Source organism: Citrus sinensis, chromosome 6 (genome assembly GCF_022201045.2).
Source record: "Citrus sinensis cultivar Valencia sweet orange chromosome 6, DVS_A1.0, whole genome shotgun sequence".
Lineage (NCBI taxonomy): Eukaryota > Viridiplantae > Streptophyta > Magnoliopsida > Sapindales > Rutaceae > Citrus > Citrus sinensis.
The window spans coordinates 13,458,313-13,470,447 of NC_068561.1; the positions used below are offsets into that span (position 1 = coordinate 13,458,313).

At 33.9% G+C, this 12,135-nt stretch overlaps 1 non-coding gene across 1 annotated transcript; it reads left to right on the top strand.

Moving 5' to 3' along the window:
- Positions 1-5,645: 5,645 nt before the first annotated feature.
- On the top strand, positions 5,646-5,749 carry LOC112498739 (small nucleolar RNA R71). Its single transcript, XR_003066157.1, has one exon. It is a non-coding gene; the product is annotated as a small nucleolar RNA R71 (small nucleolar RNA).
- The last annotated feature ends 6,386 nt before the right edge of the window (positions 5,750-12,135 follow it).

Consider the following 12,135-nt stretch of genomic DNA (forward strand, 5'->3'; position numbering starts at 1 on the left):
TCCTGTAAAAGTAACACCCAACGGATTAGTCTAACTTTTGCTTATTTCTTTGTGAGAAGATATTTAAGAGCAATATGATCTGTGAACATAATTATTTTACAACCAATGAGATAAGATCGAAATTTCTCTGATGCAAACACTACTGCTAGCATTTCTTTTTCAGTAGTTAAATAGTTCAACTGTGCATCATTTAATATCATACTAGCATAGTAAATAACATGGGAAATTCGATAAACTCTTTGTCCTAATACTGCTCCTACTGCATAATTGATGCATCACACATGAGCTCAAATGGTAAGCTCCAATTTGGAGGCTGAATGATGAGTAACGATGTCAACAACTGCTTTAGTTTTTCAAATGCCACAAGACATGAATCATCAAAGAAAAAAGATACATACTTAGCAAGTAGATTGCATAAGGGTCTAGAAACTTTGCTAAAATCTTTAATGAAACGTCTATAAAAATCAGCATGCCCAAGTAAAGATCTTACTTCTCTGATTATTTTAGGTGGAAAAAGATTGGAAATGAGATCCACCTTGGCTTTATCAACCTCAATACCTTTGCTCGAAATAATGTGACCGAGAGTAATACCTTATTTTACCATAAAATGACACTTTTATCAATTTAAGACCAAATTCTTCTTTATACATCTATGTAGAACTAGTGTTAGATGATATAAATATTGATCGAATGAATCACCAAAAACAGAAAAGTCATCCTTAAAGACTTTAAGGAATCATTCAATCATTTCAGAAAAAATGCTTAACATGCATCGTTGAAATGTAGCAGGTGCATTATATAATCCAAATGACATCATCCTATATGTAAAAGTGCCAAAAGTGCAAGTGAAAGTGGTATTCTCTTGATCTTTTGGTGCTATGAGATTCTGATTATATCTTGAGTAGCCATCTAGAAAACAATAAAATTCATGGCCTGCTGATCTATCAAGCATTTGATCGATAAATGGTAAATGAAAATGATCTTTACGTGTGATAGAATTCAATTTTCTATAATCAATGCATACACGCCATCCTGTAGTTACTCTAGTGGGTATCAATTCATTATTAGTATTGGTAACTACTGTGATTCTTGACTTTTTGGGGACAACTTGCACAAGACTGACTCATGAACTATCAGAAATGGGGTAAATGATACATGTATTTAATATCTTAAGAACTTCAGTTCTAATAACTTCTTTCATGTTAGGATTTAATTGACATTGTATTTCCCTAGTACGTTTAGCATTTTTATCAAAGTGAATGTAATGCATGCAGTCTACTGGGTTTATACTTTTTATGTCGGCTATGATTTATCTAATGCTCCTTTGTGCTCTTTTAAAACTTCTAACAACTTACCTTTTTGTTCGTCATTTAAGGATGATGAGATGATTACCGACAGAGTGCTTTCTTCTCCTAAAAACGTATATTCTAAAGTGTCGGGTAATGGTTTGAGCTCGAGTTTCGGTGGTAATTCTGATGATGGGTTGAGTTTCTTTCTGATGCTGCTAGTTATTCAACTCTTGACTTCTATTTATTAGTGTCCATGGATGCTGCTAAGTCAAGTAGGGCGTTAACCTCATCGACTGATTTGTCAATATCAAAATCAAAACTATAGTGAGTTAAACATGTTTGTAAAGGGTCATCACTAAGGTTTGAAAGAAAAGTATTATCAACTAATACTTCTATTAAATCCACATCAACAATTCTATCATCTGCTTTATGAGGTTGTTTGGCAATGTTGGAGATGTCTAGCTCCATAGTCATGTTGTCAAAGGACAACTATATATTTCCAGTCCTGGATTGAATGTGAGCATCGACAGTTGCCAAGAACGGTCGAACTAGGATAATGAGGATGTGTTTCATTGAATTCTGGATTGGTTGAGTGTCAATTACAATGAAATCAATAGAAAAATAAAACTTGTCTACTTGGATAAGCACGTCCTCCATAATACCACGAGGTATTTTCGTGGACCGATCTGCAAGCTGTAACACCACTGGAGTTGGGTGTAATTCTCCCAGTCCAAATTTCACAAATACTGAATAAGGCAACAAATTTATACTAGCTCCTAAGTCCAACAAAACATTCTCAATTGTGTGGTTCCCTATACTACATGAGATAGTGGGGGAGCCTATGTCTTTGTATTTTAGAGGAATTTTGTATTGGAGTATAGAAATAACATTTTTTGTTAAAAATATATTATTTTTAACGTGAATATTTCTCTTTTTAGTAGAAAGGTCTTTAAGAAACTTGACATAAGATATCACTAGTTTTATAACATCAAGTAAAGGAATGTTAACACTTACCTGTTTGAAGATTTTAAGAATCTCACCTGTGAATTTTCCTTTCTTTCCTTTAGCTAACCTATGAGGAAATGGAGCTTTAAGAACGTATTCTCGTGGGTTGATTTCTTTTTTCTCCTTTGATGATGATTCCTCAGCATTTACAAGTACAATTTAATTTGTTTTTGTCGTCAGCATCTCCACTTTGTCGTCGACTTCTTTCCCTTTTTGCAAGGTCATGACAACTTTGACCTCTCCATGCTGCTGTGGTGAACTGATACTTGCTTCATGCACTCCTTTAGGATTATGCACTAGTTGACTTGGAAATTTACCTTTCTCAACAGTCATTGCCAAAGTTTGAACTGAAGAAGCAAGCTGTCCCACCATCTTCTCGAGGTTTGAAATTGATTGGGCTCGTGAGTTGAAGCCTACTTTCATCTCATTTCGTAGTTCATCAATGATGTGATTTTGTTGCTCAATCGTGGAGTGAGTAAGATTCTTGAAATTCTGGAATGCATCATCTTATGGTCTGGGTTGAGAGCAATTCTGGTTCTGATTGTATGGTCTAAATGGTGGCTGAGAGACTTGATGAACTTGAGGAATTAATTGCATTGGTAGAGCTGAAGTTGCTGGACTATTCTGTTGGAATCCTTGAGACCATGAAAAATTAAGGTGGTATCTCCATCCAGGGTTATATGTGTTGGAATATGGGTTGTAATTTGATGGGTTTCTCATTACACTTATAGCATTGGCTTGATTTGAGTATGAATTATGGACATGTGGTTCTGTTGATTTATCAGTCGTTAACGATGCTATTTTTTGAGAAAGACCATCAACAATATCTTTGACTTCTTTAATTCCCGAATTTGATTTGCTAATGTGAACCTTATTTACTCCTTTAATTCTTTTAGTATTCCTGAGTGATCGACTCCGTTATTGGGAATTATTTACTTGTCGTTGGAAGAAATCTCAAATCTCTGATGCACTTTTTGACATTAGCTGTAATGCCCCAAATCTAACACGTGCGAAGCACGTGGAAAATGAGGTTACTTACAAATCGTAATCCTTACTCATAAATTTCAAACTAAAATACCTCAAATTCTTATTCAAATAAATCCACAAATTCACACATTCTACACTAAATAGTCTCTCCAAAAAATAACAAAAGTCTCAAACTCCAAATTACAAGTTCATAACAGAAATAAACTAAATAGAAACATGAGTTCATTCATTTTCTTATTCAAATAGCAAGCGGAAATGAAATCACTAACTTCAAAGCTAGGCACACCTTTCAAACGGAACTTAATCTGCAAAAAGTAATGACGAGGGGTGAGCCGTCAACTCTGTAAGTAAAACCATTTCTAACACACTAACCCAACCGATACCAAAAATATTGCAAGCCTTCTTTTATTTAAAACATATATGCTACAATTCATAAATTTCATAAAATGATATATCGCGATAAAATAACATAAATTCATTGTATCTCAGAAAATCAAAAGCATAGTTACTTACGAAAGCAAATCAGATATCACATTCACAGAAAGTATATAGTTAGCTCATGTCACATAGTATCACCCATAGTCCCGGTGATCCGACCAGAAACAGAATTCAGAATATCGTGTGCACACTCAGAACAGAAACCCAGTACTGGTCCAGACAGATATATCATATATTACGATCAGAATCAGAATCAGAATCAGAATAACTATGGACAATGAGCCAAAACATTTGAAATCTCATACAATCATCAATAATTGAAATCAGACATGGGTACAAAACATTCGTATCAAATTCATAAAAGTCCATAACAATAATTTAGGCTTGCACAATATTTTATAGACAAAATTATAAAAGGCCGTCATGTCATAAAATAATTTACATATTGAAGAGCATTCATGAAATATTTTGTAAAAATGATTTAGATTTGAAAACATTTCCATAAACTGATTTTGTAATGAAAATCCATTAATCTTCTAAATAGTATAAAAACTCTTATAATAATATCAATATACTTATACATATTCAATATATTAGGAATGAAGTTACTTACCTCGATAAATGGATTTGAACTAACACACCTCTAAGCCTCTAAAAGTCTCAATCACCTCCAATACCTTAACAAATATAAGATATAACTATTAATAACTTATCCTAAGAATCTGATTTGCTAATTCATACCCGTACTAGTCTAATTCTTAAAATTTTAACTTTTAATCTAAAGCTCAAAATGACATAATATTCTATAAAACCATTCTGGACATCCATGGGTACCTCATATAAAATTTCTAAGAGGATCCGATACCAAAAACATTTTCAAAACTATTTATTACTTGACAAATTCAAACATGTTTCACAGGATCTTAACCGAACAGAATGTATTCTGAGAATTGTATAAAATCAAATACTGATCAGACAATTATGAAATTAAAAATGGGAATACTAGACACATGTATCAACTCTTATATAAAATTTAATAATGTTTTGAGTTCATTTAATAGTACAAATAAGTTTATGAATCTGATTGCCTTGCTGGAATCACAGTTTTTCAGTGTATTAGTGTTCGATTAAAAAATCCATATAAAATTGAAAACAAAGTCAAATCTTATGAAATAAAATTTAATCAATAAGCTCTACATGTCTAGTTTTCAGAAATATAAATTTCTTAAGAAAAATCATTTAGAAAATATATGTTTAAATTCGAGATACTCATATTGTCCAGAATTTATCCAGTGTGCTTAATACACCAAGGGTTGATTATTAAAACCTACAATAAATCAAAACCCTAAAGAGAAACTAAACACACCTTAAATCATGTATTATAATCTGTATCAATCTAAAATCATGCTAATATAAACCCTAAATAGAGTGATTGGAAATCTCATGGAAAATAAGGAGAGTAAACTACCAATTGCTTTGATTCTCTCATAAACAAATGTTTTAATTCCTAGGTTGGATTGAAAATGAAAGGGGGTTAGGGGTATTTATAGGATTTCTTAAGGCTAATTGATGGCTAGAATTTTGACACCACAACTCTTGATCAATGGTTGAAATTATCCTTCATAAATACCTTACTAGTTTCTAGAATTCTTATCTATCTCTACAACTTTCTTACATAAACACTTATGTCATAGATTATGTCATTATTTCCTAGTCATTGCATCATCACTTATGTCATTACTTCTCTTAAAATTAAATATTATATATTATTAATATTATTTTAATACTTAAAGGGGCTTGTTAGCTCAAAATGAATTCTACTATATTTAGGTGAGAGAATTGAACCTTACATTAGCTCTCCTCCACTTGTTGCCATTAGCCATTCTTGCACATGTGGCAATAATCCCTCATTGATGCCATTTCTCATACCCATGATGTGGACACTTCAAGAGTAGCCCATTGAATCGCTCCCATGTTTCGAAAAACTGCTCGTCTTCTCTCTGGATAAACCCTGAGATTTCCCTGTGAATAACATTGGTTTTACGTACTGGGAAGTATTTATTTAAAAATTTTATTACCATTTGTTCTTATGATGTAATGCTATTAGCAGACAATGTATTGAGCCATAAACAAGCTCCATCCTTTAAAAAAATGAGAATAATCTAAGTTTACCATCATCGTCTGAAAAATTCTCATATTTAAAAGTTTGACAGACAACATGAAAATTATTCAAATGATTATATGGATCCTCATTTTCTAGGCCATAAAATGTTGGGAGACAATTTAGCACACTAGGTTTTAACTCAAAACTCCTAGCATCTACATTTGGGTATCTTATGCATGAGATGCTTAAGTTAGCTAAGGGACTTAAGTAGTCCTTAAATGGCCTCTCCTGTGGTGCTTGTTGTTGTTGTTGCAAATCCATTTCACTTTTATCTTTAATTACAATGTGTTTGTGTGTGCGAAGTATTTTTTCAAGTTCAAAATTTATGGGCTCAAGATTAGATAATAATGACTTTCGACCATGCATGCAAATAATACAAAAAGAAATGAAACAAAATTAATAAAAATAAAGAAGAAGGAGAAATTACAGTACTAACCTTATCCTCTATTACAACCTTATTATAACACACTAAAAAAATACGTGAAATAAATTAATAAGATAAATGAAACATTACAAAGAAAAATAATTTGAAAATTAAATTACAGAACTTTAAAGAAGAGAAAAAGAAAATTCTTACCTCAAAATGCAGATTCACTTTTTTTTTAAATAAAAAATTACAAGAAAACTACTAAAAGAACTTATTTACAAAAATTAATTCTACGAATTAAAATAACTTACCTCTTCGACAACAGTGCCAAAAACTTGTTGTGCAAATTTTATTGAACTCGCAAGTGCACGAATCTATTGTAAAATAGATTAATGGTGACGAGTGTCGATCTCACGAGGAGATAGATTTTAATTATGTGTAGAATTAATTTTCTAAGTGGGTGGTTGGATTTGTGGTGAAAGTGACTTAGATTATCCTAAAATTTGAATTAAAATGACGAGAATAAATTGAAGAGAAATCTATTGAAATGAAACACTTTGGTATCTGGATCTGCATCAACATGTACCATGGGCTAAATTTTCTTATTAATATCAATTAAATCATGAGGGGGGGGTTTCCACTCTTCATAAACCACACTTTAATCAATATGGTACTAAGAACTTATCGTGCCAAATAGTAATAACCTTGTACTAGGGAGTCGGTTAAACCAGTGTGGTATCTAGACAAGATTATTACTATCCGTCGACGAAAAGTCAAAACATCCACCTTAATTAGAGGGGAAGAGATAGTAAATTTACCAAATAAAGCCCATGACACGTGTTGAGACTTCACCTTCAACCCAAGCTTGAAAGAAAATTAACTACTCATAATTGAAATATGGGTAAAATAGAAATTTATTAAAATACGTAGAAAATCCAAGATGGAGAAGGAATTACAGAAAATGGAACTAAAAAATAAATTTAAGGATACCAAATTAGGGGGGAGCCCCCCTTTTTATAGATATATTGAGTAAATCAAAGCCATTAAATTAAAAATATTTTGGACGTTCAGGATTGCACCACGTGTCAACAGTACACGGTTTGACCACACGGTTAAAATATTGACGTGGTTTGACCACGCGGTTTGAATAATGACGAGGTTTGAACAATGAGGCAACTTGAATAGTGGTGATTTGGTTTTTGATCCACTAACATGCTGCCACATCACCGATCAACAGTACATAAGAATTTTCGTCTAATAAGATCGTGCCACCTCATCAGTCAATGCCACATCATCGGTCAATGTCACGTCATCGTTCCGTATATGTGAACAGTAACATGGATAGTACCATACATGTAAACAGTACCGTACATGTGAACAATGCCATTTTTCCTTTTATGCCATTTTAAAAGTGATATCCGTTTTGCTGTCTGATCTCTTGTTCTTTGTGAAATGACCAGCATGCCCCTAAAATATATAAATATACATAATTAAATCACAAGAGACTTAAATACATAAAAGTAGAGGTGTTAGTAAGACTTAAAGTGTAAAATGACAATTTCTCCTTTATAAATATACACTTTCCAACACTCAATACAGATCTCATGCATATCCTGAAGGAAAAATTGAAGATGTACTAGTGAAGGTAGACAAATTCATTTTTCTAGTGGATTTCATTGTACTAGATTTTGAGGTCGATAAAGAGATACCAATTATACTTCAAAGACCTTTCCTAGCAATATGGAAGACTCTAATTGATGTGCAAAAAGGAGAGTTAACTATGAGGGTGAATGTCCAACAAGTCACCTTTAATGTATTGGAAGGTATGAAGAGTCCTGATGATGTAGAAGATTGTAATTTCATGAGTGTTGTAGATCTTGTTGTAACAACAAGAATCAATAAATACTGCAATACAGAAGTCATCAAAGTTGTCACTTTTAAAAGCCTTGAAGAAGAGGATGTTGCAGCAGCTCAGATAGCATGGACGAGAGAAAAGCAATATGACAGACATAACAAATACTTTGAATCTTTAGAGCTCTCAAACATTGAAGTAAAAATAATTGGCCATCTATTGAATCACCTCCAGCTCTTGAATTAAAACTTTAACCTTCACATTTGAAATATGGATTACAGGAAGCTCAACAAAGCCACAAGGAATGATCATTTTCCATTATCATTTATAGATTAAATGATGGACAAACTCGTTGGCAAACAATACTACTGTTTCCTTGATGGGTATTCAGGCTATAACCAAATTACTATAGCACCAGAGGATCAGGAAAAGACTACATTCACCTGCCCTTATGGAACGTTTGCTTTCAGATGGATGCCTTTTGGTTTATGCAATGCTCCAACAACTTTCCAGAGATGTATGATGTCTATTTTCTCAGATATGGTTGAGCAAACATTGGAAGTCTTCATGGTCGATTTTTCGGTCTTGGGAGAAACATACACTGATTGTTTACACAATTTGGAAGAAGTGTTCAAGAGGTGTGAGACAACTAACTTGGTACTAAATTGGGAAAAATACCATGTTTTGGTACAAGAGGGCATAATGTTGGGTCATAGAGTATTAAAAAATGGAATAGAGGTAAATAAGGGCAGAATAGAAGTGATAGACAACTGCCACCTCCCACTTCAGTCAAGGGTATTAGAAGCTTCTTAGAACATGCTGGTTTCTACAAAAGATTCATCAAAGATTTTTCCAAAATAGCCAAACCATTATGCTCACTGCTAGAGCATGACAAGCCTTTTAATTTTGATGAAGATTGCCTCAAAGCTTTTAGTGAGTTGAAGAAAGCTTTAGTAACAACACCAGTTGTTATAACGCCAGACTGAAGCCTATCATTTAAACTGATGTGTGATGCCAATGATCATTCTATTGAAGCAGTGTTGAGGCAGAGAAAAAATAAAGTTTTTCACTCCATCCATTATGCTAGCAAAACTCTTACTCATGCTTAGATTAATTACACTGCTACAGAGAAAGACTTTTGATAAATTCAGAGCTTACCTAGTGGGCACTAAAGTAACAGTCTACATAAATCATGCAGCAATAAGGTACTTAATTTCCAAAAAAGATGTCAAACCAAGATTGATAAGATAGATCTTATTGTTACAAGAATTTGATTTGGAAATCGTGGACATAAAAGGGACTGAAAACCAGGTAGCAGATCATCTATCATGATTAAAAGCAGATGCCAACACATTAACTAAGCCTGGCATTATTGAAACTTTCCTTGATGAACAATTGCTTATGTTACAGCATGCACAAAAGTTGCAGTAATATGGACTTCCATGGTATGCCGACTTTGCCAATTATTTAGTAAGTGAATTGCTGCCACCTGAGTTGAATTATCAGAAAAGAAAAAGTTTTTTTTTTTATGATGTTAGAAGCTATCAGTGGGATGAACTTTATCTATACAAGTTATGCTTAGACCATGAGATTCGCAGATGTGTCTCAGATGAAGAAATTCCACACATATTGCATTTCTGCCATACTACAGCATATGAAGGACATTTTGGTGACCATAGAATATCTACTAAAGTTTTACAATCAAGTTACTACTAGCCTACTATTTTTAAAGATGCTTATGAGTTTGTTAAATGCTGTGACAGTTGCCAGAGAATAAGAAACATATCTTAAAGACATGAAATGCTATTGACAAATATTTTAGAAGTAGAGATCATTGATGTATGAGGGATAAATTTCATGGCCCATTTCCACCATATTGTGGGAACCTATATATACTAGTTGCTGTAGATTATGTGTCTAAATAGGTGGAGGCTACAACATTACAAATAAAATTATGCCAAAGCAGTAGTGAGTTTTATTTAAAAAAAAAATACTTTTTCAAGGTTTGGAACTCCACGAGCAATCATTAGTGATGAGGGTACTCATTTCTGCAACAAAATATTTACTGCAACAATGGCCAAATATGGAATCAAGTATAAAATTACTACACCATATCATCCACAATCTAATGGTTAGGCCGATAGATTAAAAAGATTACGAAGAAAGTGGTTTACCCCACCAAAAAGGATTGGTCATTGCACTTACATGACTCCTTATGGGCTTACAGAACAACATATAAGACACCACTTTGCATGTCTCCCTACCGAATTGTGTATAGGAAAGCTTGCCACTTGCCACTTGCCACTCGAGCTAGAGCACAAAGCATACTGGGCACTGAAGCATTTAAACTGGGACATGCATGCTACAACAGATCAGAGGACGATTCAACTATGTGAGCTTGATGAACTAAGATTGTTCTCCTATGAAAATGCAAGGATCTATAAGGAGAGAACAAAATAATGGCATGACAAACACATCCAACAAATGAGTTTAATGCCGAGCCAATTAGTTTTACTTTACAATTCCAAATTAAAACTTTTTCTAGGAAAATTGAAATCTAGATGGTTTGGTCCTTTCAAGTTAATAATAATTTATTCACATGGGGCTGTTGACCTTTTGGATGAGAGAACAAGCCAAGAGTTCAAATTCGATGGGCAATGAGTAAAACATTTACATGAATTCTGTTATGGATCATACAAAAGAGCATGAATTCTGTTATGGATCATACAAAAGAGCATGAATTCTATTATGGACCATACAAAAGAGGTTTTACTCCTCAAAAACCCAACATTGTGAGCTAATAAAAGACTTTGGGAGGCAACCTAACAATTAGAAAAGTTATTTAGCATTTTCATTCTTTTCTTTACAAAAAAAAGTTTTTCTTCCCAAGTTTATCTATTTTACCGGAATTCTTTTCGAAAATTTTAATTTATTTTAACCTATATAAGGGTTTCACTGTTCACCTTACCCTCTAATACAATTTTCTTTCTCCTACGCAGTCATACTCCCAACAGATCACAATCTATTCTTAATGTTTCACTCTTGGACATATCACCACATCCATTCCACTGCTGCAACAATGCTAAGGTATAAAAAGCCAGCCAGCCGATTAAAGGATCCTTCTCGATTTCAAAGTTACCATGCGGAGGAGAAGTATAAAGAATTTATTGAACTGCGTAAAATCTTAGAAGAAAAAGGGTTTCAGCTCCCACCTCAACCCTCAGACATTGTGCAATCACTGTACGCTGCTGCAATAAAACGCGGGTGGCTGGAGTTTTGTTTCCATCCTCGAGACCCTGTGTTGCCGCTAGTAAAAGAATTTTACGACAACCTACTAAGCCCCAACCACCACAATATTTGGGTACAAAATTCTCTTGTACCATTAGATTCTCGAGTTATTAATGCTTTCTATAATTTACCCGTTAAAGTGGACTGCGAGTATGCCAAATTACTTGGCAACATAACCCCACAAAAATGGAATAAGATCTTCAAAATATTTACCATAGAGGGTGCATCTTGGGCTAATGAAGAAGAGCGTGTGATTAATAGGATAGACTTGAAAGCCATTGCTAAGGTATGGGTAAAAATTTTAAAATCCATATTAATGCCAACCACACACACCACCATTATTTCACAAGAGAGGTTAGTATTTTTGTATGTCATTATTACAGGGTTGCCCATAGATGTGGGAATTATTATAGAAAAAGAAATTCGAGAGTGTGCTATGAAAAAGCATAAAACGGTTGCTTTTCTATTTCCTTCCCTTATCACCAACATATGTGTGGTATCGGGAGTCCACCTTGATGCACAAGATGACCGTGTTAAGCTCTCACTGCACGCACCATTAAGCGAATTATCAGTGAAGCTGCTGCAGCCCCACTAGAACCAGCTGTTGTAGTAAGGGCGAGAAGAGTTGTTGGTTTGGAGAGGAGAATCTAAGAACTGAGCACCAGTATCACTCAATGTGCTGAAGCCTAGCAGAGGGAAAACAATCGGTTTTGGAGCTATTTGGAGCACTTGGAGGACCAACTCC